The sequence below is a fragment of the Pipistrellus kuhlii genome, unplaced genomic scaffold, assembly GCF_014108245.1.
Source record: "Pipistrellus kuhlii isolate mPipKuh1 unplaced genomic scaffold, mPipKuh1.p scaffold_m20_p_14, whole genome shotgun sequence".
In the NCBI taxonomy this organism is placed as follows: domain Eukaryota; kingdom Metazoa; phylum Chordata; class Mammalia; order Chiroptera; family Vespertilionidae; genus Pipistrellus; species Pipistrellus kuhlii.
This window is the reverse complement of record NW_023425449.1, coordinates 46,538,464-46,562,941: the sequence shown is the minus strand read 5'-3', so window position 1 is coordinate 46,562,941 and position 24,478 is coordinate 46,538,464. Positions and strand designations below refer to the sequence as shown.

At 46.5% G+C, this 24,478-nt stretch overlaps 1 protein-coding gene across 2 annotated transcripts in view; it reads right to left on the bottom strand.

The window, feature by feature from the left end:
* Positions 1-24,478, bottom strand: part of MMP16 (matrix metallopeptidase 16) — a 155,270-nt gene that overhangs the window by 82,047 nt on the left and 48,745 nt on the right. The gene's annotated exons all lie outside the window — the stretch shown is intronic.

The window sequence follows — 24,478 nt, the reverse complement described above, 5'->3', positions numbered from 1 at the left end:
GTCCTATGACTTGTTTCCAGCGCACAGCCCTATGTTCAGGGCACTCCTCCATGTGGTCCCTGTCTCAGGCTCCTGGGACTCGGAGTTCTGGAAGCGCAGCAGCTGCCTGTGGGCCTGAGAGGGGTCCCGGGCCCAGGGCACAGCCAGCACGTGTTACAGCAGCACGCCCTCCCCGGGGGCACTGGTCCTGCCAGTGATGGCTCGGAAGCCACCGCTTCCCCACGCCTGACCCCTTCCATGTGGCCTTGCAGCCCGGGCAGGGAGTGGCCTCTCAGAGAACATACACAGCCGTCCAGAAGCCGATTCCATTAAAGGAAACAGACATTAAACATGCCAACGTCTTCACATGGGAAACAACTATGAGGAGGAATATTTTGTGATATTTTCAATAAGTCGATCCCCGAAGGTGCAAAACTGTAAGCACAATGCCTTGAAAATAGAGCAGCATTTACTCCGAAAGCAGAAGGCTACAGCGGAAACGGTACCCGGAAAACCCCCGCGCTGGGCAGCGAGCCTGGCTCACGTTTCACCTGCTCTCTCAGTTACCTGGCAGAGGTGTGCTCTGAGACAGGTGCCCTGCTGTCTGAATGCCGCCAGAGCGCTATTTACAAGGAAACTCACTCAACTCCCACTGCCACGCAGCCCCCGCATCAAAAGACCTCCCCCCCCCCCCGCACTTGATTGAGGAGTACACATGCACCAATATCCTGAATTTGAACTCTCTTATTTACAACACGTTGTTTGCTGGAGAGCTGACTTGTTGCTAGGTTACTCGTGGGTGCCAAGCTACTGGCAACATTTATGAGTCAAGGGAAAACCATTAATAATAAATCCCGTGATTTATATACCACTGGAAAGACCATAAAATACGTAAGTTTTAAGTACATAATCAGAAAATAGCATGTTCTAAAAAAAATATTAGATTTACACTTTAAAACAAATGAATTAGAATAATAAAAAATGAATTCATGGAATATAATGAACAGCATAAACAAAAATAGATCTGAAGACATAGAAGCATCAAATAAATTGTCAAGCCTCAGAGGGAAAGCAGGGGAGGAGGGGGGCGAGGGAAGGAGGTGCAGGTAAGAGATCAACTAAAGAACTTGTGTGCATATAAGCATAACCAATGGACACAGACAATAGGGGGTTGAAGGCCTGGGTTAAGGGGTGGGGGTAGGGGGGCTGGGAGAGGACAATGGGAGATTAAGAGGATATATGTAATACTTTCAAAAATAAATTTTTTTATTTATATTTTATTGATTTTGTACAGAGAGGAAGGGAGAGAGATAGAGAGTCAGAAACATCGATGAGAGAGAGTCATCGATCAGCCGCCTCTTGCACACCCCTTACTGGGGATATGCCCGCAGCCAAGGTACATGCCCTTGACCAGAATCAAACCCAGGACCCTTCAGTCCCCAAGCCAACTCTCTATCCATTGAGCCAAACTGGTCCTGGCCAAAAATAAATAATTTTAAAAAAGAATTTTGATTTTCTCAAAGTTCTCTTTTTATGTCATTTAGCATGAAAAGCTATTTTTCCATATGAGTGAGAAGTGAGCAATTCTTTTTAATTGCAAAATATCGGTTGAGCTATGAGACCCACCATTTATGGTGACAGTTTGTTTCATGGCCAACAAACAGGTCAATGTCATTATGATTATGGGTCACCTTGAGATGACCATTCTTAATGTCATTGTTATTTGTTAATCAAGACACCTTCTCTAACATCATCAAGAAATGACACAACAGACTCCAGGCTGCCAGAGAGGAGGGCTTGGGGGCTGCATAAAAGAAGGCGAAGGGATTAAGGACAAGACGGTAGTTACAGGTCAAGTGCAGCATGGGGAATATAATCCTACCCAATAAAAGAGTAATATGCAAATTGACCATGCCTCTGCTACACCAACAAGCCACGCCCACCAGCCAATCAGAGCAAGTATGCAAATAAACACCAACTTAGATGGCTACAGCCAGAGAGAGCAGGAGGGAGGCTTGGAATTCCCAGGCAAGGGAAGAAGCCAAGCTTTCTGCCTGCCCTTGCTGGCCTAAGCCTCTACTCAAGGATACAAAGTTCCTATTATAGAAGGTAAACAAATCCAAACAGAAATGGCGGCAGCCATGGAGCTAGCAGGAGGCTTGGCTCCACTCCAGGCTACAAAGTTTCAATTGTAGAAGGTAAATAAATTCCAGATACCAGGGTCTCTGGTTGGGTGGCTGAGGTTGGGGGGAGGGGCATGGCTGTCCTGCAAATCACCACAGGCCCCTCGCCCAGGCCACCCCACTCCCTAAGGGAACCCCCAACCTCTTCAGGTACACCCTTCAAGGCAAACCAGCCAGCCCCCACCCATGCACCAGGCCTCTATCCTATCTAATAAGAGTAATATGCAGATTGACCATCACTGCAACACACAATATGGCTGCCCCCATGTGGTCAAAGATCCTGCCCCCATTTGGAGACAAGAGGGCCCCCACAAGATGGCCAGCAGAGAGGGCAGTTGGGAGGGACCAGGCCTGCAAGGGAGGGCAGTTGTGTGTGATCAGGCCTGCAGGGGAGGGCAGTTAGGGGTGACCAGGCCGGCAGAAAAGGGAAGTTGGGGACGATCAACCCTGCAGGGGAAGGCAGTTAGGGGTGACCAGGCCGGCAGAGGAGGGAAGTTGGGGGCAAACAGGCTGGCAGGGGAGCAGTTAGACATCAATCAGGCTGTCAGGGGAGTGGTTAGAAGGTGATCAGGCTGGCAGGCAGAAGCGGTTAGCGGCAATCAGGAAGGCAGGTAGGTGAGCAGTTGGGAGCCAGCAGTCCTGGATTATGAGAGGGCAATCGGACATTCCTCAAGAGGCCCTAGATTGGAGAGGGTGCAGACTGGGCTGAGGGACAAACCCCCCCACATCCCCATGCATGAATTTCATGCACCGGCCTCTAGTCATATACTATGTATGTCAGGTGGGCACTGGGAAGACCGGGGAAGACTGCAAAGTATGTGATCGCCTTACCACTACCAGAAACTCGTAAAATAGACTGAATGCAAACTATGTATTTAGTGAAGTAAATACATAGATGGTAGGAGAGGACTGAAAAGATGGCCAGAAAGGAAACGTAATACCTCTTCCCACAAGACAGTGGCACTCCTAGTGATTACCTTGGCATCCGGTGAGAGTGAAACCAGCGAGCCCTCCATGACTTTTCTTATTGATGCTGAGACTTCCATAGACAACCCTCCTCTAGGCCAATGCAAAAATCAAGCACCTCACCTGCAGCGACGTGCAGAGTGACCTGCACCCACAGTGCTTCTTCTCACACATAACAACGCAATATGACTGCAGACGGAAACAGACACGCGCTTCCGTGATCTTTTACTCACCAAGGAGGACCTTCTCTTGGGTCTGCTCGTGTCTTACACTCCATTATTGAACCTGGCTGATCATCTCTGGTCTGACAGGGAAAAGATCGGGACCAACTACCCCTAAATAATGAGGTGTTCATGCTCCTGAGAACATGAAGTGGGTCAGCAAGGTGACCTAAAACCAGCCAGACACAGCTGGATGTGCTCTCATTGTCACTGCAGGAAACCACTGCGGCTGTACACGCCGCGCTTCGCGAATACTGACTCCCGGTTACCAGTGAATGAAGGTCAGGTGCTCACACTGGTCTGCAGTCACCACAGAAGAACAGGAGACTCTGGGGTCAGGACCAATCCTGTTTCTGTAGAATAAAACCCTCCGGGTGCATAACAAGCACAGTAGGTAGCTGCCACAGTTCATCATTCTGCAGCGGACAGCCAGAGGCAGTTTGGGAAATTATAAAGAGGAAGACGCTTCCTTCTCTCTCTCTTTTAAATTTAGTTTTTATTGTCGATAGTATTCTAGATGTCCCCCATCATCCCCTCAACTTTCTCCCCTCTACCCAGCATCCTGAACTACTAAATTGCAAACTTTATAGTATCTTATTGATAAAAAATAAATTAAATCTACAAACTAGTATTTGAAGGTAACCTTCCCCCACACCCTTAAAGACTCTATCATGGACATCCATCCACACAGTTTGAAATATATCCCAGTTTTCAGCATTGTTTTAAAATACTGCTTCTCTGGGACAATTGGAGATACCAAATTTGCCTCCTGAGATTGTTTGTCCCTTTGGTATTTTTTCAAAGTTCTCAAAATAAACATAGTGGATAGTTGAGAAATAATTTCCTTTCATTTGAATTTGGGAAAAATGACATCAAATTTGTAGGGATCATGGGAGGAGTGAGAATATATAAATGTATGATCATAATTCTTGCTCGGTATGTCAAATTTTGTGCTCATAACTGCTCTGAGTTCTTGAAGTTGCTTCTGATTGAGTTAAGATCTGTCCTTAGAATGAGGCAAGACTGGAAATGCAGGTGAGATCTCAGTGGCCAGAGTTGTGAGGAAAGACAAAACATGGAGGGTAAAGAGTCACCTACTTCTCGGAAATTCCCCAAGGCCCAAAAGAAAAAGGGGAAGCGTGACAAACCTGGAAAACTTGTTTTGGTTCGTTTCTTCGCTTTGCTGCATTTTGCTCACGGGATGAACATGTGCATTTGAGAGAGTTGAAAACAAATTAAGAGGAAAACAAGTTTCCTTGAGGCACAACTTGACTCCTTTTAACTGTCCAGACTTAGCTCATCTCATCTTCACTGGAACAACCCCCTACAGAACCTCAACTGCAGCAGCAAAATCTAACCTTGAATTCCATCGCTACATTAACACATTCAGACACCTCATAGACAAAACACATTTCTTGCACTCAGTTATCATCCAAATATAGGAATCAATGGGAAAGAGCTGTGCTCGGTAGGGCAAGAAGACATACCACATAACAAAGACAACAAATATGAAATTCTGGACTGACAGGTATTTCCTTCTTCATTAGATCACAGTGTTGCGACAGTGGGAATTATAACCTATTCTTTTGATGCTGTTTTTGTAAATGCTGACTCTGTCTAATATATAAGTTGAAGATAAACAACATATTTGTATAAGAATCCTACACACTGCCGAAACCGGTTTTGCTCAGTGGATAGAGCGTCAGTCTGTGGACTGAAAGGTCCCAAGTTCGATTCTGGTCAAGGGCATGTACATTGGTTGTGGGCACATCCCCAGTAGGGGGTGTGCAGGAGGCAGCTGATTGATGTTTCTCTCATCAATGTATCCAGCTCTCTATCTCTCTCCCTCTCTGTAAAAGATCAATAATATATATATATATATATATATATATATATATATATTTTTTTTTTTTTTTTTAATTAAAAAAAAAATCCTATGCGCTAACTTCAAAAAATACAGACTGTAACCTTAGTCATCCCAGCTCTGGAAGATTTGTTATCCTTCAACTGAAGAGCCAAGATGACATAAAAGCAGTATGACAAAGACCAGGATGATGCACACCAGACCATCACTGACCAGTTTCAAGATCCCTTTCAAAAAAAAAATACCTGCCTGCACTGAAATGTTGAGATTGGCTTTGGGAGGATGGCATACGATCTCCTCAGGTGGCTGGCCATTGAATAAACCACTTTACTTCTCACCAGCACAAGTTTGGCTTTCACTGTGCCAGGCATCTGACCTGATTTCAGTAGTAGTATACCAGCAAGTGCAGACTAGTAGGCACCCAGGGCTTCAGTGACTCCATTCAGAAAGAATGTCTTTATCACTAATATTTCATGTAGCCATATTGTGAAAGTCTATATTAATTCACTCAGCAATCCACACTCACATATTGGGTTAATGTCCTGGAAGATGGTTATAACAAAAACAAGGAGTCCCCATGACTAATGGCAAATGCCAGCAGAGAATGTTTAGAATATATTCGTTTATAGTCTCTCAGGCCAGCCTTAAGGGCCAGAGAGGTAAACTTTCCTCCCATGGTTGAACCTAGTAAATTTATCATTGCCTTAAGATAAAACTACATCATTCTTACTAGATGAGTCCCAACACAGAACCCACGGTACAGAGAAAACATCCTAAAATGATGTTTTAGGATGTAGCCGTCTTTCCAAAAGAAAAGATTAGAGATTACAGTAATGAACTTATTAGGGCAGAAATGAATGCATTTTAGAAGTGATTGAAGTTTTTTGGTGGAATCTTTAGGATTTGACTATATACAGTATCATGTCATCTGCAAATAATGGCAGTTTACTTCTCCCCAATGCGTTTGCCTTTTATTACTTCTTGCTGTGGCCATTGCTTCTAGTGCTGTGGTGAGTAAGAGTGCAGAAAGCGGGCAGTGGGCATCCCTGTCTTGTTCCCAGTCTTAAGGGACATGGTGGTAGCTTTTGTCCATTGAGATGATGAAATTATTGGAGGAAAAGAAATGGGAGGAAGGGCTTGCAATTTCATTTCATCTGGAGAAGCACATTGCAAACCATAGTGCCTCTTTGTGACTGAGCCAGTGTCTCAGGTCACATTCATGTCAGAAATGCATGGTGTGGCCAATGCACAGCTCACGTACCCAGCGGCCACGTGACCCAATGAGAGGGCTCGGCATGGGGGAAAAGGGCAAATCCCTCCATATGGCACCGAGTCAGTGACAGCTACTTTCATTTACGTAGTTATGTGTTTTCTATCATTTGGGAACGAGAGTTTTTAAAATCATTGACTTCATGTGAAATTTTAACATGTTTACTAAAGAATGTTTAAATCTATAATAATTAATATTCTGATATAATTAACTAAATTTCTTGATGAAATGCAACTGAAAGAATGCATTTCAATAGCTAAGTTCTCAATGTCATAAAGTTATTTTCCATTTTTGGTATAAAACTTTTAAATGTATTTCTTAAATTCTGTTCTTAGATTAACAACTAAAAAGAAATCTCCCTCTATTTTGTTGTATCACCAGCAAAGTTAGCAAAAGCTTAAGGACGTTTCTCCCTGAAGTACAATATAGTCATTGGTTATAAAGAATGGCAGGATTTCGGGCCTGAATTTTCCAGTTTAAAGTGGCTATAAATATAAATTATAACTACCCATTAACCAAGACATTAAACTGATGTGGGCGTAGTCAGTCAGAATGGGTACGCTGATGAGGCAGAAACCAGTCTTTCTGTTCATTCAAAAAAGTAAATGGCTCTAGCTCACCCCCTCCCACCACGAATGAATCAGAGCATGCTGCAGTAGAGATCAATTCCATTAGAATTCTAATGTGTATTCAAATGGCTTCCTAAATGACATGTAACAGCGGGAAACGAAAAGAAGCTCCCGGAACACGGCCTGAGCGGCCCCTGCCACGCGCACAGGATGGGGCGCAGAGGAAGAGCTGGCACGAAGAGACGACCCTGTTCTCACCCTCACACGGCGTTCTGTGTGGGCAGGAAGTCAGAGGCCAGGGGACGTCGGCCAGGCACAGGTCCTCCATCCGCCTACGAATGAGCTGCACTCTGAACTGAGCAGCGGAGGAAGCAAAACCCTCCGACTGCAAAGACCGAGCTGTAGCAACAGACAGACGAACTCCAGCAGCCCCCCTGGGCCATCATCTGTAAGCCATTGTGGGGGAAACGGGCAGAGATAACGGCACATGTCTCTGGATCTGTCTGCACTGGTCTATCCTAAGTGTGAGTTAGACTTTTCAGAATGAATATGTGAACACAGGTGCACACACACATGTGCATGCACAATCACACATGTACACACAGCACACAAACACATATACACATGTGCAACCATGCACATGTACAAAACTGTGTATACAGAAGCACATGCACGCACACGCGCGCACACACACACACACACACACTTTTTTTTAATATATTTTATTGATATTTTACAGAGAGGAAGGAAGAGAGGAAGAGAGAGAGATAGAGAGCTAGAAACGTCGATGAGAGAGAAACATCGACCAGCTGCCTCCCGCACACCCCCTATCGGTACATGCCCCCGACCAGACTCGAACCCGGGACCTTTCAGTCTGCAGACCAACGCTCTACCACTGAGCCAAACCGGCTTCGGCCACACACACACTTTAAAACAAGACCCAAAACTCCAGAAAGAGAAAACTCAATCAACAATAAACAGCAGCGAAGCGTGCACAGCAAGCACCCCATTGTCAGCAAGGCCTTAGGTGGGCAGAAATGGTTACCAAAAAGGTGGCTTCTGACAGGGCTCCCCACAGGATCCCATGTTTCCCCGTCGCCTCAACGTGGAAGCAGGAGCAGCCTCACAGCCGGGCCGGTGGCAGCCTGCGATTTTCTAAAAGGCACAAGTCAGAGCAAGTCAGGAGGGGATCCTGTGACTCGCGCTGGGCGGGGCAGAGTGCCTCACCCACAGCCACTTGGAGGAGGGACCTCACTGAGGCTCACTGTATCCGGCGATGTGGGCACGGGATTCGGGGTTCCTGTCCTCTGCAGCCACCCCCTGGCACTAGCACCGCCCACAGAGTGAGGAGTAAGGCTCCTTTATCCAGGCTCAGGGTTCCGGGCCCTGGCTGGGACAGACTGCATGTCCCACCGGGGCCTGAGGGAGGAGGCAGGTCCCCAGGGGGAGGTCCTGCATGAGGAACCAACCCCACCACATCACAATGTAAGGCTAGTTTCCGGGACAGATTAAATGAACTGATAAAATTATATCATCTTTTTAAAAAATGTTTTTAATTGATTTTTGAGAGAGAGGAAAGGAGAGGGAGCTAGAAACGGCAATGAGAAACAAACATCCATAGGCTGCCTCCTGAACGCCGCCCCCCCCCCACTCCCCCTTTCACCTCCGCCTGGGGATTGAGCCCACAACCTGGGCCTGAGCCCCACTGGGAAGGGAACCGTGACTGCTTAGTGCACAGCCACTCAGTCACTGAGCCGCACTGGCTGGGCTCGGTTATATGATCTGAAACAGGAGAAGCGCTACAATCCTTCGTGATGTGATGGGGAATGACAAGAACATACTGGTACCATATAGATACTTCTGAGTCTCTCATGACAAGGTGCGTTAAAAGTTGTCGAAGTAAAATCTTGCGTTTCTGTCACAGGAAAGCAGTGCTGGCCGTGGCCGTGGGCAGCTGCTGCAGAGCTGCGCTCCCGGGCGGCGGCTGGGCGCGGACTCTGAGGACACGGAGTCCCCGGGGGAAGGGGGTGTCTGACAGGGGACAGAGACGCTGCTTGAAGAGAAAGGCCAAGACAGTAAAACCTGTTTGGAAATGTTTCCCTTATCATATGACTTTCTACTCAAAGAGATATAAATGCATCGTCTATGAAAACTCCCAGCTGAAACCGGTTTGGCTCACTGGATAGAGCGTCGGTCTGAGGACTGAAACGTCCCAGGTTCGATCCTGGTCAACGGCATGTACCTTGGTTGCGGGCACATCCCCAGTGGGGGTCTTGCAGGAGGCAGCTGGTCGATGATTCTCTCTCATCGATGTTTCTAGCTCTCTATCCCTCTCTCTTCCTCTCTGTAAAAAATCAATAAAAATATATTTTAAAAAAAGAAAGAAAACTCCCATAATTTCCTTTTAAATTCCCAGCAACAGAATTTTCTACCTACAAAATTACCCGGCCAAAAAATTACTACAGTGGGTTTGAAGCCTATTGGTTAAAAATAGACAAAATGTACCCAGTGGTGTGCTCAGCAGTTGAGTGTTGACCCATGAACCAAGAGGTCACTGTTTGTTATCCCCAGTAGGGGGTGTGCAGGAGGCAGCAGATCAATGTTTCTTTCTCATGGATGTTTCTATCTATCCCTCCCTCTTCCTTCCTCTTTCTCTAAACATCAATAAAAACTTTTATTTTAAATAGGAAAATGCTGCATCTTCTGATTTATCTTTAGGACCAATTGACAGACATGAGGGAAGATGGAAATTTACCATCGGAATTTTACTAACATCCTGCCTCGCCGAGGGGCACACGTGCAGCCAGCCGCGACAGGATTTGCCTGCTTGTGGCACGTATCCGGTGCAGTGGCAATTTTTAAGAAGATTAGAAATAAATGGATTTTGAAATTGCTGAATTTCAAGCTGTTGAGTCAGCATTTTCAAAATAAAGAGGCATATTTAGTTATAGAACTCTCCAAGAAAAGGCACGATTCCTGATATGTTCTAATGAGAGCAAAACACAAATATGATTAATAAATACTGAAATCATTTTTAATTTTATGTCCTTTCTACTACTTTTTAATTTTTTTTAATTTTATGTCTCATCTTACTACTTCTATTTTGATCATGTTTTAGAACATACAGTATTTCATTTGTTTCGAAGATACTGTAATTATGACGAAAAGAGGGTGAAGGTTAAAAATAACTTTTGGAGGTGTGATATCAAAGGTGTGGTGGTAGCTGAACTCATGGAAGGCAACTGCTGTCTTTTAAAAAGAAAGCCGCTGCCCGAAACCATCACTCTCCGGGACCCAGGCGCGGCCCCTCCCATGTTCTGTCCCCTGACTGGACCACACTCTTCTCTCCGCAGGAACTACGGCAGCATCTCAGGTCCTCGGGAAAATGCCCCAAGTGCCCCCGACTCAGGGGCATCCCTGTCCCTCTGCCTGGCGTCTGTTCCTGGTCTCAGGGCCACCGACGCCTGCCCTGGCTGCCCAACACCAGGATTCAGGGTCCCCTTTAATCCTTAGCAAGTCTGCTCCAGAACGTGCCCCACTCTGCTTCACAAAGGGCATGGGGCCACACTTTAACCACCCAGCTCGCCGGCCTGGGCTCCTATAACATCCTTATTTCTAGGCCAGGAGACTTCCCGCGTGGGCACAGCCGTCTGTGGGTCAGCACCGGCCACAGCCGCGCCAGAGACCTGCCTCCTCCGCACAGGTCAGCGTGCCCAGCAGGTGCGAACCCTCTGCTGCTGCCCGTCACCTGGGCCTACAGCCCCTGCTCCTCTCGTCCAGTTAATCTCTGAAATGCCATCGACTTGCTAAGGACAGGCCAACCTACCTGGTCCCGCGACCTGCCCCCACGCCTGCTAACTGTTGTTCACCAGAAAACCTCCGAGTCGGTCCTCATCTCCTCTCCCTCCTCCGCGTGACTGACCTCAGGTATCAGCATCGAAGGGCAGTCGGATCGAGAACTGAAGTTCTGCCTGACAATGGAGACAATTTTTGTGAACAACTTGGGCAAGAATCGAATTGTTTGAGATGTTCAAGTGCTAAAGTTTGACTATACAGACAGCCCTCGGTTATGTCAGACTGGTCTCATGTCGTTTCGTGGTCACATCGCCATCTCCCATTTTTTATAAAAAAAAAAAAAGTTCCGTCATTTCAACGTATGCACAGATGTGCTTTATGTTTTCTGTTATTTATTTGCCACAAGTAAAGGTCAGGAGTTGTTATCTTCCTTTTAAATCTTTGTTACTGTGTCACCATCACTGCTGTGTCTGCTCCATCGAGTGACGCAGGTGCTTATGTAGGTGGGTTCTGACTGACGGCGGAAATCCCGTTACGTCGCTATAGGAACAGATCTCCGACGTAACCCGAGGACCTGCTGTATATGAAACCTGGACTCCTAACCATCTTTAAGTGGTTGGTGTTTACTTCATGGTCTTTACCTTCACACTGTGCATCTGACACCCCTACTCACTTCCCCAACTTCTTCATCTTCCCAAACTGCGGTTCCATCCCCTGACCTCTCCCCCAGCCTGTGGCAAGCTCCACTCTACCTTCTGTCTAGGAATGTGGCTACTCCAGGTACCCTTGTAATGGAATCATACAGCAAGCATCCTCCCCCATCTGGCCATCCCATTAAGGGCATTTTCAAGGTTCATCCGTGTTACAGCATGTAGCATGTAAGGTAGTTATGCTGAACAATGTTCCTCTCATGTACTGACCACATGTGTTTACTGTGCATCTGTCCTTGGACACGTGGGCTGTCCCATCTTTCAGGCTCCTGAGGAGTCCGTCATAACATTGTCTCTGTGACCCCTGCGTGACCGTTCTCCACGGCTCCGGTCTAGAAGGAGAACTGTTTGCCTCCGTGGTCGTTCCGTGTGCGATTGTTCAGGAACTGACGCACCATTCCAAGAGGCAGCTCCATGTGACATCTCCCCAGGAGCACAGGTCCAGTTCCCCGTGTTCTCACCAGCACTTACTCTCTGCTTCTGAGAAGAGAAATTCAAATGGGAGGAAGTGGACTGAGGCATCTTTTAAACATGTAGATGGAGGAATATCACACGTGGCTGTATGCCTTCAGCAGTTCACCAGCGCGTAGTTCACCAGACCTGCGTCCTGACTCACACAGAACGCAGGCTCCGCACTGCAGCCTCCACTCCACGCAAGTCGCTGGCGAATCTTGAACTTCTGTTCCCAGTGCCCTCTCCTGGCATTCCAGCACCTGGTCTTTTCTGGCAGAACAGGCGAGACCTTCCTGCTCGGGGCACTGCATTCGAGTCTCCTCGGTGGGAATTACAAACACACCTTCCTCCTCATCCTTCACATCTAAATCAGACTTCTGAGAAGCCCGTCGCACGCGCCAGCCTGCAGCTCTCGCCTCACTCCACGGCGCTTCATTCGTCCATGTGTTTGGCCTTTCCGCCTCCTTCGGCAGGAAACACAACCCCACGCCCTGTGGGCTCCTCTTCTGAAGCTGACGATGGGATGCCCAGGTGGTGAGTGGGGACATGGGGGAAGCACAGCCGGCCAGGTGGGACCACACCAGCAAGCCCTGCTTACTCCCTGCCCCACCCACTCACACACAAGCACCCTCCTCTCCTCCTCTTCCCCCTCTCCCCCACACAGACCCTCCCTGGGGGAGATCCCAGGCATGGCACGCTTTGCAGGGTGAGTAGCAGGCAGGACCCTGGTGACTCCAGGCCTCCCACCCGATGCCTGGGACAAAGCCACAGGACTCCATTTCACCGCTGGAAACCGCTTTCCGGGAAAGCAGTGGCGTCCACTCCCAGCGCTCACCTGAGCCTCCAGCACCGTGTTAGCCTCCGGCATCTCAGAGAGACTGAGCCTCCAGGAAGCGGAGCGGGGGCCCGGGCTCCAGGACAGTCCCACGAGGTCCCGCGGAGCCAGACAGGACGGCCAGCAGCTCAGAGCAGCCGCGCACGCAGGTGCCCGTGGGGATGGCCGCCCGCACCCCAAGCCGGAGTCACAGAGGAAACCACTCAACATTAAAAACCACAGAAAGCAGACACGAGGAAAACATTAAAAACAGAACCCATATAATTAACATCCTTAAGAGAAGAGAATTCACATGTACACACTCAAGAAAAGTAAAATTCCTTGGAAAATAAAATAAAAATTACTGTCGAGTACACTAAAATGTAATCAGTGCTGCAGGGGAAAGGACAGTGCGGAGTGACAGACGGCGTCACAGCGGGACGGAGTACCGTCCTGACACGGTTATGGTTACAAAGCCCGCGAAGAGCGAGGGAGGGCGCTCTCACTGCTTCCCACATGCCGCCCACTGCGCCCTGCCTCCCAGGATTTTAAACAAGCACAAATCAGATTACATATTTCTCCCGCCAAGGCTGGAGGGGGTTGTGGCTTGTCATATTACAAACATCCATTTTTTAAAGACTCGTTTATTTGTATTTATTTTAGAAAAAACAGAATGCTCTTACTTCATTTTAAACATAGCTTGCTTTGCCCTCGCAGTTTGGCTCAGTAGATAGAGCATTGGCCTGAGGCTGAAGGGTCCTGAGTTCAATTCCAGTCAAAGGCACATGCCTAGGTTTCGGGCTCAATCCCCACTAGGGGGTGTACAGGAGGCAGCCATCCATGATTCTGTCTCATAACTGATGTTTCCATCTCTCTCCTTTTTTTTCTTCTCTGAAGTCAATAAAAATATATTTAAAAAATAAAATATATTGTTTTGCTAAAATAGTTGGTAAATGTATTATACAATCTGAGTAACATTTCATTCCCAGGACAGAGTGACCACACACAGGCAGGCCCTCCCCCACCCCCGCCCCCCTGGATGGCCCCAAGCTGCTCCCCCTGCGCAGCTTATTTTGTCCTTATTTTGAGGATGGTCTGAATGAATTAACCATGCAAAACAACTATTTCAATCTGGAAATAAACCCTGTGCTTGAACTAGAGTATTAAGCACATACTTGCCCAAATTATAGAACTCTATGTTCAAGGCATGCTCACAGACCATCCATGAAAAGCAAAGATAATTCCATAGTTTATATGGCAAACGCTGAAGTAAGCAAAGCGAAGCAGGCTTCTCTCTGAAGGACCTCAGAGATCCAACCGGAACTGAAAATCATCGAGAGAGCATTTCCCATCCTGACGTGACCACACAACCTTTAATTTACCTGTTTTCTCGCAATTCCCACGAATGCCTCTGAGCTGGTCCCTGGCCTAAAGGATTAAATGAACCTCTGACATTTTCTGCCATTTCCTGAGCGAGGTGTTAAAAAAAACCCGATCAACACTTCAAATCACTTACCAACAAGCAGAGCCTGTTTGAATATCTGAAACACTTTCATTCATTTCACGCGGAGGCATAAAGGATTTCTTTCACACCAAACTGCATGCTGCACCCATAGAATTTATGACTTAGCTAGCTTTTATGTGGAAACATCCATCACATGTTTTGTCCGTTTACAGTGTATAAAAATGCACCATGAGGGAAAACAGAATAGCTACACTACCGTTATTTAGTTCCAGTCAACACTTCCCATGACATGTCCCCTCATACAGGAAAAATCTATACAAATGGCTGCTTGTCCATTTTCTGCTCTTAAAATCATCCGGTTTACCATTTCACCCAAATTAATTTTAACTTTTTGAAAATGGAGGTTATGTATAATCCTTAGAGATACTTCTTTATAATTACTGAAAATACTTTTTAAAAATTGTTACCATCTTTCTCTAAGTGTGATGAAATACTTGTATACACACAAATACATGAAAATGTGTGTATTGGAGAAAAAATGTAAATGAGGAAATTAACCCCCCTGTCCAGCTGTGGCCATGAGGGTCAGCTCCACATGCTGGCTCCCATGGTGACATCCATGGGCATTTGCTGGCACATGCAAACACCCATAAACACAGACACATGTCCACAGACCCATGCACACCTCAAACACACACAACTCTCAGTATCACACAATTACCCAAACCCACAAACACACCCTTTATCATCCCTACCACCCTCACACCCTCCGCCAGCCATGCCACGCTGCAGATACAAACACACACGTCACCCCCCCACACACACACACGTACACACGGTTGTGCATGGGGCTCATGCTGCATATAAACTGTCCTGCCCTTTAGTGTTATATCATGAACATCTTCCTATACCAGTGGTCAGCAAACTCCTTAGTCAACAGAGCCAAATATCAACAGTACAACAACTGAAATTGCTTTTGAGAGCCACATTTTTAAAACTTAAACTTCTTCAAAATAGACTCGCCCAGGCTGTGGTATTTTGTGGGAGAGCCACACTCAAGGGGCCAAAGAGCGGACCATGTCCTATCACTCGCCGGCGTCTTCAAACTACGGCCCGTGGGCCACATGCGGCCCGCAGAGGAGTCTGATCCGGCCCGCCAAGTTTTTTGGGCAGTGAGCGCAGCCGAGGTGTTACAGTAGGAATTAGTAGTTCATATAGTCCAGCCCTCCAGCTCTCTGAGGGACCGTGATCTGGCCCCCACTTTAAAAAGTTTGAGGACCCCTGTATGCCATCAATCCTCCAAAGCTGAGGGCAGTGGTGGGCTAGACTGCAGGCGGATCTGCCATCAGGGACACAGCCACGCTGCTGGGGACGCTGGTGGGCTCAGACTGGGCATTGTAGACAACAGGAAGAGGCAGGAAGCCTTCTGAGCTTTCTCCTGTGGAAAGTTCTGGAAATGCTCAGGTGGGCCCACACGCTTGGGCAGGTCAGGCGGGTGCCACCCGCCACGCAGCCGCGCTCACGCCTCCCGTGACCCGTGTGGGCCCAGCCACTCCCGCACTGACACTGAGCCACACTGTCTCTGCCAACACTTAGGAAAACACCGTCTTATTTTTCCAGTTTTATCACCGGATGTTAGAAAGATGGACCACTTCCTGTTTATTTTCCCACTTTCTCACACATTAAAGTGTAACGCTCTTTCCCGTAGTTTAGAACCAGTTCCGGCATGTCTGTGCTCAGCTGCCTTGAGGCGTGTATCTGCGCGCCAGTCCGCGGAGCACTCCGGCACCGTGCTCTGGCCCCTACCCCCAAGCCCGCTCCCCAGGCACCCCTCTCCTGGTCTCCGAGCTCAGCGCCTGGCCATCGAGGGGCGCTGGTGCTTGCCTTCCTGACACATGCCTTAGCCCAGGGCACTCCCTGCTGTTCTCACGCAGGTGAAGTCACTCGCTACCAACCTCTTCCACGGGAGCTCCCTTTTCCCAGCTCCCAGGCTCCCTCCCCCCCACCCAAGACCCTCCTGCTGGGCTCCCAGTACGTCCAGGTGCAGGCTTGGTCCTGGGGGCACTGTGTCCACCCAGGCCCCGTGGTACCTCAGAAAAGCCGCTTCTGGAAACTTGCTCCTCAGCAAGGGAGCCCCACAGCCTGCTGTGATTTCTAGCTCATTGCTAGAAAACGGTGAAAACATTTAAGAACACTGAAACAACCAGGGCGCCAATATCCAGTTTACCTGTTCCTCGCTCCTACCTGCAAGTGCACAGAGCTAATCCAGATCATAAACAAATCAGCCAACTTCCTTTCGTCAGGGAAACATCCCACCAATGGGTGGATAATGAATGGTTGTTAGTTTGATCTGCCAGGTCAGTTTTTCTCTCAAAGGCAGTTAAGTATCTTTGCTTTTAGACAATTGTTTAACTCTTAGGGGAAATATCTTAAATCCTTACAATGCACATATATCATAATTAATTCCAAGAGATTTAAAAGGTTATATACAATGCTGAAACCGGTTTGGCTCAGTGGATAGAGCGTCGGCCTGCGGACTGAAAGGTCCCAGGTTCAATTCCCGTCAGGGGCATGTACATTGGTTGCGGGCACATCCCCGGTGGGGGTGAACAGGAGGCAGCTGGTCGATGTATCTCTCTCATCAATGTTTCTAGCTCTCTATCTCTCTCTCTTCCTCTCTGTGAAAAATCAATAAAATGTATTAAAAAAAAAAAAAGGTCATATATGAAACATCAAACCACATTTTTGTGAAGTAATGGTTACTTCAGTTATTTACTATCTTACCAGGGATGGAACTGGAATTTTCATGTTTAAAAGGAATAGAAAATGACCACAGAAATCTATACTAATAAAAGGGTAATATACAAATTGGTCAGGATGCCCTCACAGTAACAACCAAACAGCAGGCTGGTGGGGCCACCAGGCCGGCAGGAGGGTTAGTGAGGGATGACCAAATGACCGAAGAGCAACCTGGCCAGTGGGGGTGCAGTTGGGGGCAACCAGGCCAGCGGGGTGAGGTGGGAAGCAGTTAGGAGTGACCAGGCTGGCATGGGAGGGGGGCAGTTGGGGTTGATCAGGCTGGCAGGGGAGGTAGTTAGGGGCAATCAAGCAGATAGACAGGCAGGTAAGTAGTTAGGAGCCAGCGGTCCCAGATTGTGAGAAGGCTGTCCTGGGGACTGGGCTTAAACTGGCAGTCAGAAATTCCCATGGGAGTCCCAGATTGGAGAGGGTGCAGGCTGGGCTGAGGGAACACCCCCCTCCCCCAACCAATGCATAAATTTCATGTAATGGGCCTCTAGTAGTGATATATTTTTACAGCATCAAAATTAAATCTGTCAAACCAGAAAGAGGTATAGAAAATTACAAAGCTAAATATAAAGAAATTTTAACGAACCAAGATAACCCTGTAGCCACACCTGGCAGCTCAGGGTCCTGCCCCTCAGCCCTGGAGGCTCCCTGCACACCCCGTCCTCAGCCCGGCCCCCAGGAGGCTTCTCCATGCTCTGCTCTTTCTGGCGTTAAAAGCTGGTTGTATCTCCTACCCTGGCTCACAGGCGTGAAAATCCACTGACTAACACTGACTGCTCCATGGCTGGCAACTGCTTCACAAAGAGACCTTCACACCTGAAGTTCCATCATCCATTTTATTTACTTTGAAGTGCAAACTCCCTAAAACATGTGAGAACTTCAAAAATCATTGTCATATTGTTTCTTAACGTGACTTTCACAGACCAGGGCTTACAATCTTTAACGACAAATGAAACCCAATTTTTTAAGCCACACTTCTGAAGCTGGCAAAGACTACAAACAGAAAATTCCCAGAAGCAATACCAATGACTAATGAACATGGAAATACTCAAACAGGATTCATCAAATAAATACAATTAAAACCAAATACTGTTTTCCATTATAAACTTAGCAATGATCTTAGCTTCCTCGGGGCTAACCAGCGACAACTAGCCAGACCCCTCCTCACTGCAGAGGGCTGAGCAGCCACACCCTCGGGAACAGGCCTGCAGGAGACACCAAGGTCAAGACCTGGGTTATGAGAAAATAATGAGAAACCAGAAAGATACAGTTGTGCAAACATTTTTCTGAAAAATTACCTTTTTTAAAAATCTTTGTTGTTTAAAGTATTACTATTTGCCTTTTTAAGAGAACTGGAGGGTGAGGACTGGGGTGAGCATTACTATTGTATTATTATTGCCTCTTTACCCCACTGACCTCTTCTAGCCCACCCCAACCCCGTCCCAGGCCTCCACCACCCGATTGTCTGCGCCCATGGGTCATGCACACATACATATGCATACAAGTCCTTTGGTTGCTTACTCTTCCTCCCCTGCCTCGCTCTGAGATTCCACACTGTTTCATGCTTCTTTGTTTCTGGATTTATTTTGTTCATTAGAGTCCAAATATGAGTGACATCATGCCATGTTTATCTTATTCTGAATGGCTTATGTCACTTAGCATGATACTCTCCAGGTCTTCCATGCTGTCTCAAAGAGTAAGAGATCTTTCTTTTTCACAGCTACACAGGATTCCATGGGATAAATGTACACAGACCTTTTACCCAATCATCTGCTGATGGGCACTTGGGCTGTTTCCAGATCTTAGCTATTGTAAATTGTGCTGCTATAAAGGTACATATATTCTTTCTGATAGGTGTTTTGGGTTTCTAGAAGAAGGATCACTGGGTCAAATGGCAGTTCCATATTTAATTTTTTGAGAAAAAAATTATGTTTTCCATAATGGCTGCACCAGTCTGCATTCCCACCAGCAGTGCACTAGGATTCCCTTTCTCCACATCTCGCAAACACTGGTCATTTGCTGATTTGTTGAGATAGCCATTCTGAAAGGTATGAGGTGATACCTCATTGTCCTTTTAATTTGTATCTCTCTGATGATCAGTGACTTTGAGCATTTTTCATATGTGTCTTAGCCATCTGTATATCCTCTTTGGAGAACTCTCTATTTAGGTTCTTTACACATTTCTTAATTGGATTGTTTGTCTTCCTTTTGTTAAGTTGTATGGGTTCCTTATACATTTTGGATATTAGCCCTTTATCAGATGTATCATTGCCAAATATGTTCTCCCATACAGTGGGCTCCCTTTTCGTTTTGTTGATGGTCTCTTTTGCTGTATAGATGCTTTTTATTTTGATGTAATCCCATTTTTTATTTTCTCCTTAGTTTCCGTTAGCCTAGGAGATGTATTGGAAGATGTCACTATGAAAGATGTCTGCGATTTAACCGCCTATCCTTTCTTGCAGGATCTTTATGGTTTCCTGATTTACATTTAAGTCTTTCATCCATTTTGAGTTTATTCGTGTGTATGGTGTAAATTGGTGGTTTAGTTGCATTTCTTTTTGCATGTATCTGTGTAATTTTCCCAACACCATTTATTGAAGAAACTATTTGGACTCCATTGTATGCTCTTGCCTCCTTTGTCAAATATTAATTGAGCATAATGGCTTGGCTCAATTTCTGGGTTTTCTGTTCTGTTCCATTGGCCTACATACTGTTCTTGTGCCAGTACCAGGCTGTTTTGAGTACAATGGCTTTGTAATATAGCTTAATATCTGGTATTGAGATCCCTCCTACTTTCTTTTTCTTTCTCAAGATTGCTGTAGCTATTTGGGGTATTTTTTAGTTCCATATACATTTTTTGAGTATTTATTCTAGATCTGTGCAATAGGCCATTTGCATTTTGCATTCAACCTAAGGATTGCTTGGGGTAGTATAGATATTTTAAGCCAGACTCATCAAGAAACAAAGAGAGAGGACCCAAATAAATAAAATTAATAACAAAAGCAGTGAAATAACAACTGACACCACAGAAATACAAAAGATTGTAAGAAAATACTACAATGAGCAACTATATGCCAACAAGCTGGACAATGTGGATGAATTGGACAAATGCCTAGAAAAATACAATCTCCCAAAACTGAATCAGGAAGAATCAGAAAATCTGAATAGGCCAATAACAATTGATGAAATAGAAGCAGTAATAAAAAATAAAAAAATATAAAACTCCCAGTAAGCAAAAGCCCAGGTCCAGATGCCTTCATAGGGGAGTTTTACCAAACATTCAAAGAATTAACATCTATCCTCCTCAAAGTATTCCCAAAAAACCCAAGAGGAAAGAAAATCTTCCAAGCTCCAAGCTCTTTCTATGAGGCCAGCATTATCCTAATTCCAAAACCAGATAAAGACACTACCAAGAAAGAAAATTACAGTCTAAGACTCCTGCTAAAATCCTCAACAAAATATTAGCACATCGGATCCAGCAATATATTTAAAAAATCATACATCATGACCAAGTGGGATTTATTCCATGGATGCAAGTCTGATACAATATTGGCAAATCAATAAACATGATACATCACAAAAACAGATTGAAAAACAAATATCACATGATTATATCAATAGACACAGAAAAAGCATTCGACAAAATCCAACACCCACTTTTTATAAAAACTCTCAACAAAGTGGGAATAAGAGGGGTCATACCTCAACATGATAAAGGCCATATATGACAAACCTACAGCCAACATTATACTCAATGGGCAAAACTGAACTCATTTCCCCTAAGAACAGGAAGAAAAAGGGATGTCCGCTTTCACCACTCTTATTCATCATAGTACTGGAAGTCCTAGCCACAATGATCAGACAGGAAGAAAACATAAAAAAGAGGGACGTAAAACAGTCATTAATTGCAGGTGACATGGTATTGTATATAGAAAACCCTGAAGACTCCACCCAAAACTGAAAGATTTAATAAATGAATTTGGCAGTGTAGCAGGATACAAAGTTAACAGCCAGAAATCAATGGCATTTTATACACCTATGAGTTTTCAGAAAGAGAAATAAACATAAAATCCAATTTATCATTGCAACAAAAAAATTAAGTTAGTTAGGAATAAAGTTAACCAAGGAGGTAAAAGTCTTTACTCAGAAAACTACAGTATGCTGGTTAAAGAGATAGTGAAAATTTATCTTAGTAGACATACCAAAATAACTAAATATAATCAATTACATTGATTAAACACTGATAGCTTGTCAATGAAATATTACACAGCCACTAAAATGATCTTTTATAAAAGCTAGTGACATAATAAAATGCTATGTTAAATGTTATCAAGAAAAAATATGTGGGGCGTGTATAGGAGGCAGCTGATGAATGGTTTGGTCTCACATAGATGTTTCTCTCTCTCTCCACCTTCCTCTCTCTCTAAAATCATTAAAAATAACTTTAAAAAAACACCTCTACCCGCGAAATATTGCTGAATTGAGGCGGGCAATGTATTTGTCAATGGCTCAATAAACATTATTTAGATATTTTGTTTGAAACATCTACTATGTCATATTGAAACCAGGGATAAAATGCCCCTTTCGGTCCTCTTTGTACCTATCATGGATTTGAGAAGAGAAAATGGAATCGATGGAGCAGAAAGGCTGAGCAGAAGCACCGAAGAACAGGTCTGCCCTCCTGCACACTGAGCCAGGGCTCGCCCAGCAGGCATCAATTGTCACCTTTGTCATCACTGGGCGAGTCCCAGAGCCGCTGCCCTGGACCAGGGTTATAAATGTCCTCCTGGACCAGCGGAAGGCAGAGCCCAAGCTTATCCCTGCTCTCCTTCCCTGGCATCTGCAGGCAGAAGCTTGGGGTCCACCCAGAAAGATGCTAAAGAGCACACGTCCCATGGTATTAAAAAATGAATGTCCAGTGAGGCAGAAAGCAAAATCTCCACAATCCAGGTCACATCTAAGTCTCACAGCTCTCTCCCAGCAAACACGCAGGAGAGCCATGAAGGCCAGTGGCCACCGGGGACCAGTAGGACCCCCAGTCTCACGCAGCTGAAATATCACCTGTGCAAGCAACCAGCAGGTTCCCTGTCCGCCATCCCTAAACACATCCCAGTCACCAAAGTGATTCAAACATCTTTATTTAAAAACTAGATGCCTGGTGCACAAAATTTGTGCATGGGTGGGGTCCCTAGGCCTGGCCAGCAATCAGGGTCAATCCAGGCCAGGTCAATTGAGGCCAGGATGATCAGGGCCTGCCAGCAGGGAGGAGGGGCTGGGGGGAGGAGCCAAGGGAGGTTGGCCATGGACACCCAGCCCCAGGAGGGAGCCAGCCCTCAGCCTCCCTAGAAAAGGGGCTGCATCTGCCACAACCTGTAGCGAGCACCTTGGAAAGGCCTGAGCCGATGATTGTCATCTGAATCCAGTGGTGCCTGGCAGAGCCATGCCCAGGAAACATACCTTGCCAGAGGCAGGTGGGTTGTCAATCTGACCTTTTGCTCAGGTGAAAGGTGGTGGATTTCGTTATCTATAATAAATCCAGCCAGGCACCAGGAACAAACACAATTATCAGGGCCTACCCAGAAGTCACCATTACAAAGAAGCCATAAAAATGCACATATTTTCTTTATCTTAAACTTTAGTAAAACTTCCTGGTATCTTACTGTATAAAATAAATGTGCTGTATTGGCTCTGGGTCCCTGTCTCTCCATCAGAGGACAGCTGTCCCACCGGCTCCCGGCTTTGCTTTCCCCACTGTCTTTGTGTCTGTCTCTTTCGTTTTCCCAGTCCTCCATTACCCCTACTCAGGACTACTGTCTGCTCTCTAGCTGTGTTGGTCATAGAAAAGAGAGAAATATTTGTAACCACCCATCTCCCATTTCCATCCCAGCCCAGGGCCTGAAGGCCCCGATGGAGTTAGGAGAGGAGGCAATGATCACCAGGCTGGGCATGGAAAGAATGGATGCCAGATGCTGCCACCATCAGTGCCCCACCACCACATGGTTCCCTGCCTCATCCCCTCCTCCTTCCCTCGCCACAGTGTCCAGCGCCACCCCATACTCCCCAGTTCCCTGTCCCATCCCGGATCAGATGATCAGGGCCTGCTGGCCAGGAGGGACCACAGGAGGCTGGCCAGTAGGGGGAGGTAAGGAGTGGTAGGCGGAGGTTGGCTGTGTGAGTGCACTGACCACCAGGGGGAAGCTCCTGCATTGAGCATCTGCCTCCTGGTGGTCAGTGCATGTCATAGCAACCGGTTGTTCCAGCTGTTCAGTCATTCCTGTCCCTTAGGCAGATAGATAGATAGATAGATAGATAGATAGATAGATAGTTTTAAGTGAAAAATGTCCTGTATTAGGCTATATCCACTTAGAAATCTTTCCCCCAAATGTTATAATGTGATGTATGTTTTTAGATTTTAACCTTGAAAATGCTATACTTGGAGTCATTGCTGCATCTAAAATCTAAGAAAACAGTCTACCATGAAACGGCTGCTGCTGTTCCTGAGTCAGGACCCTTTAACCTTCTGGATCCATGATCACACCCAGACCTCACACCATGGAAAAAGTGTGCCAGTGCTGACCCCGATTTCCAGACCCCGTCACAATACGCAAACATCGAGAACACATACCCCCATTCTGTGCAACCTCCTCATCTGGGGATCCCTTCCCCGCTGGGTGCAGACTGCTCTGACGAACGTTGCTACAGAGGGTGAGTGACAAGAGCTCAGAGCCCTGTGTAAACCCACCACCAGGGAGCACCTTCTGCTGCCCCTCTGTGGGGACCCTGCTCAGCCATGAAAAGGAAGGAGGAGCTGACCGTGCCACACAGACAAATCCAGAACGGTGTGCTGCCTGCAAAAGCCAGAACCAGTCCGCACCTGCAGAGCCACCTGCTTATTGGAAATCAGTAACATGGCACCGATCGGGCAGGAAGCAGGTCTGGCTGCTTTGGGGTGTGCTGAAGGGTGGGGAGGGGGGACAGCACTTATTCATGACTCTGAATGCACGCACCAACGACCAAACTGCATGCTCAGGCAGAGCATCACACCACTTGCTGTTTACACACCCATATGGGGCTCTTCCCGTTTGGACTCTGGCCTTTGTCAGGGACTAGCTTTAGTCAATGGGACATTCACAGAAACATGAAGAGTGTCTGCACGTTGATACTTGTTCTCTTGGAATGTTCACTCTTAAAGTAATCACTTTCTGAAATCAGCTGCCGCTGTGTGAGAGGACCAACTTAGCCATGTGAAGAGGCCACTTGAGGAGAACTGAGACTCCGGTCATCGACTAGTACTGTCTTGCCAACCATGTGCATGGAAGAGAGTCTTCCAGCCCCTACAGTTGAGTAAACCCATTTGATACCAAATGGAGTACAGATAAGC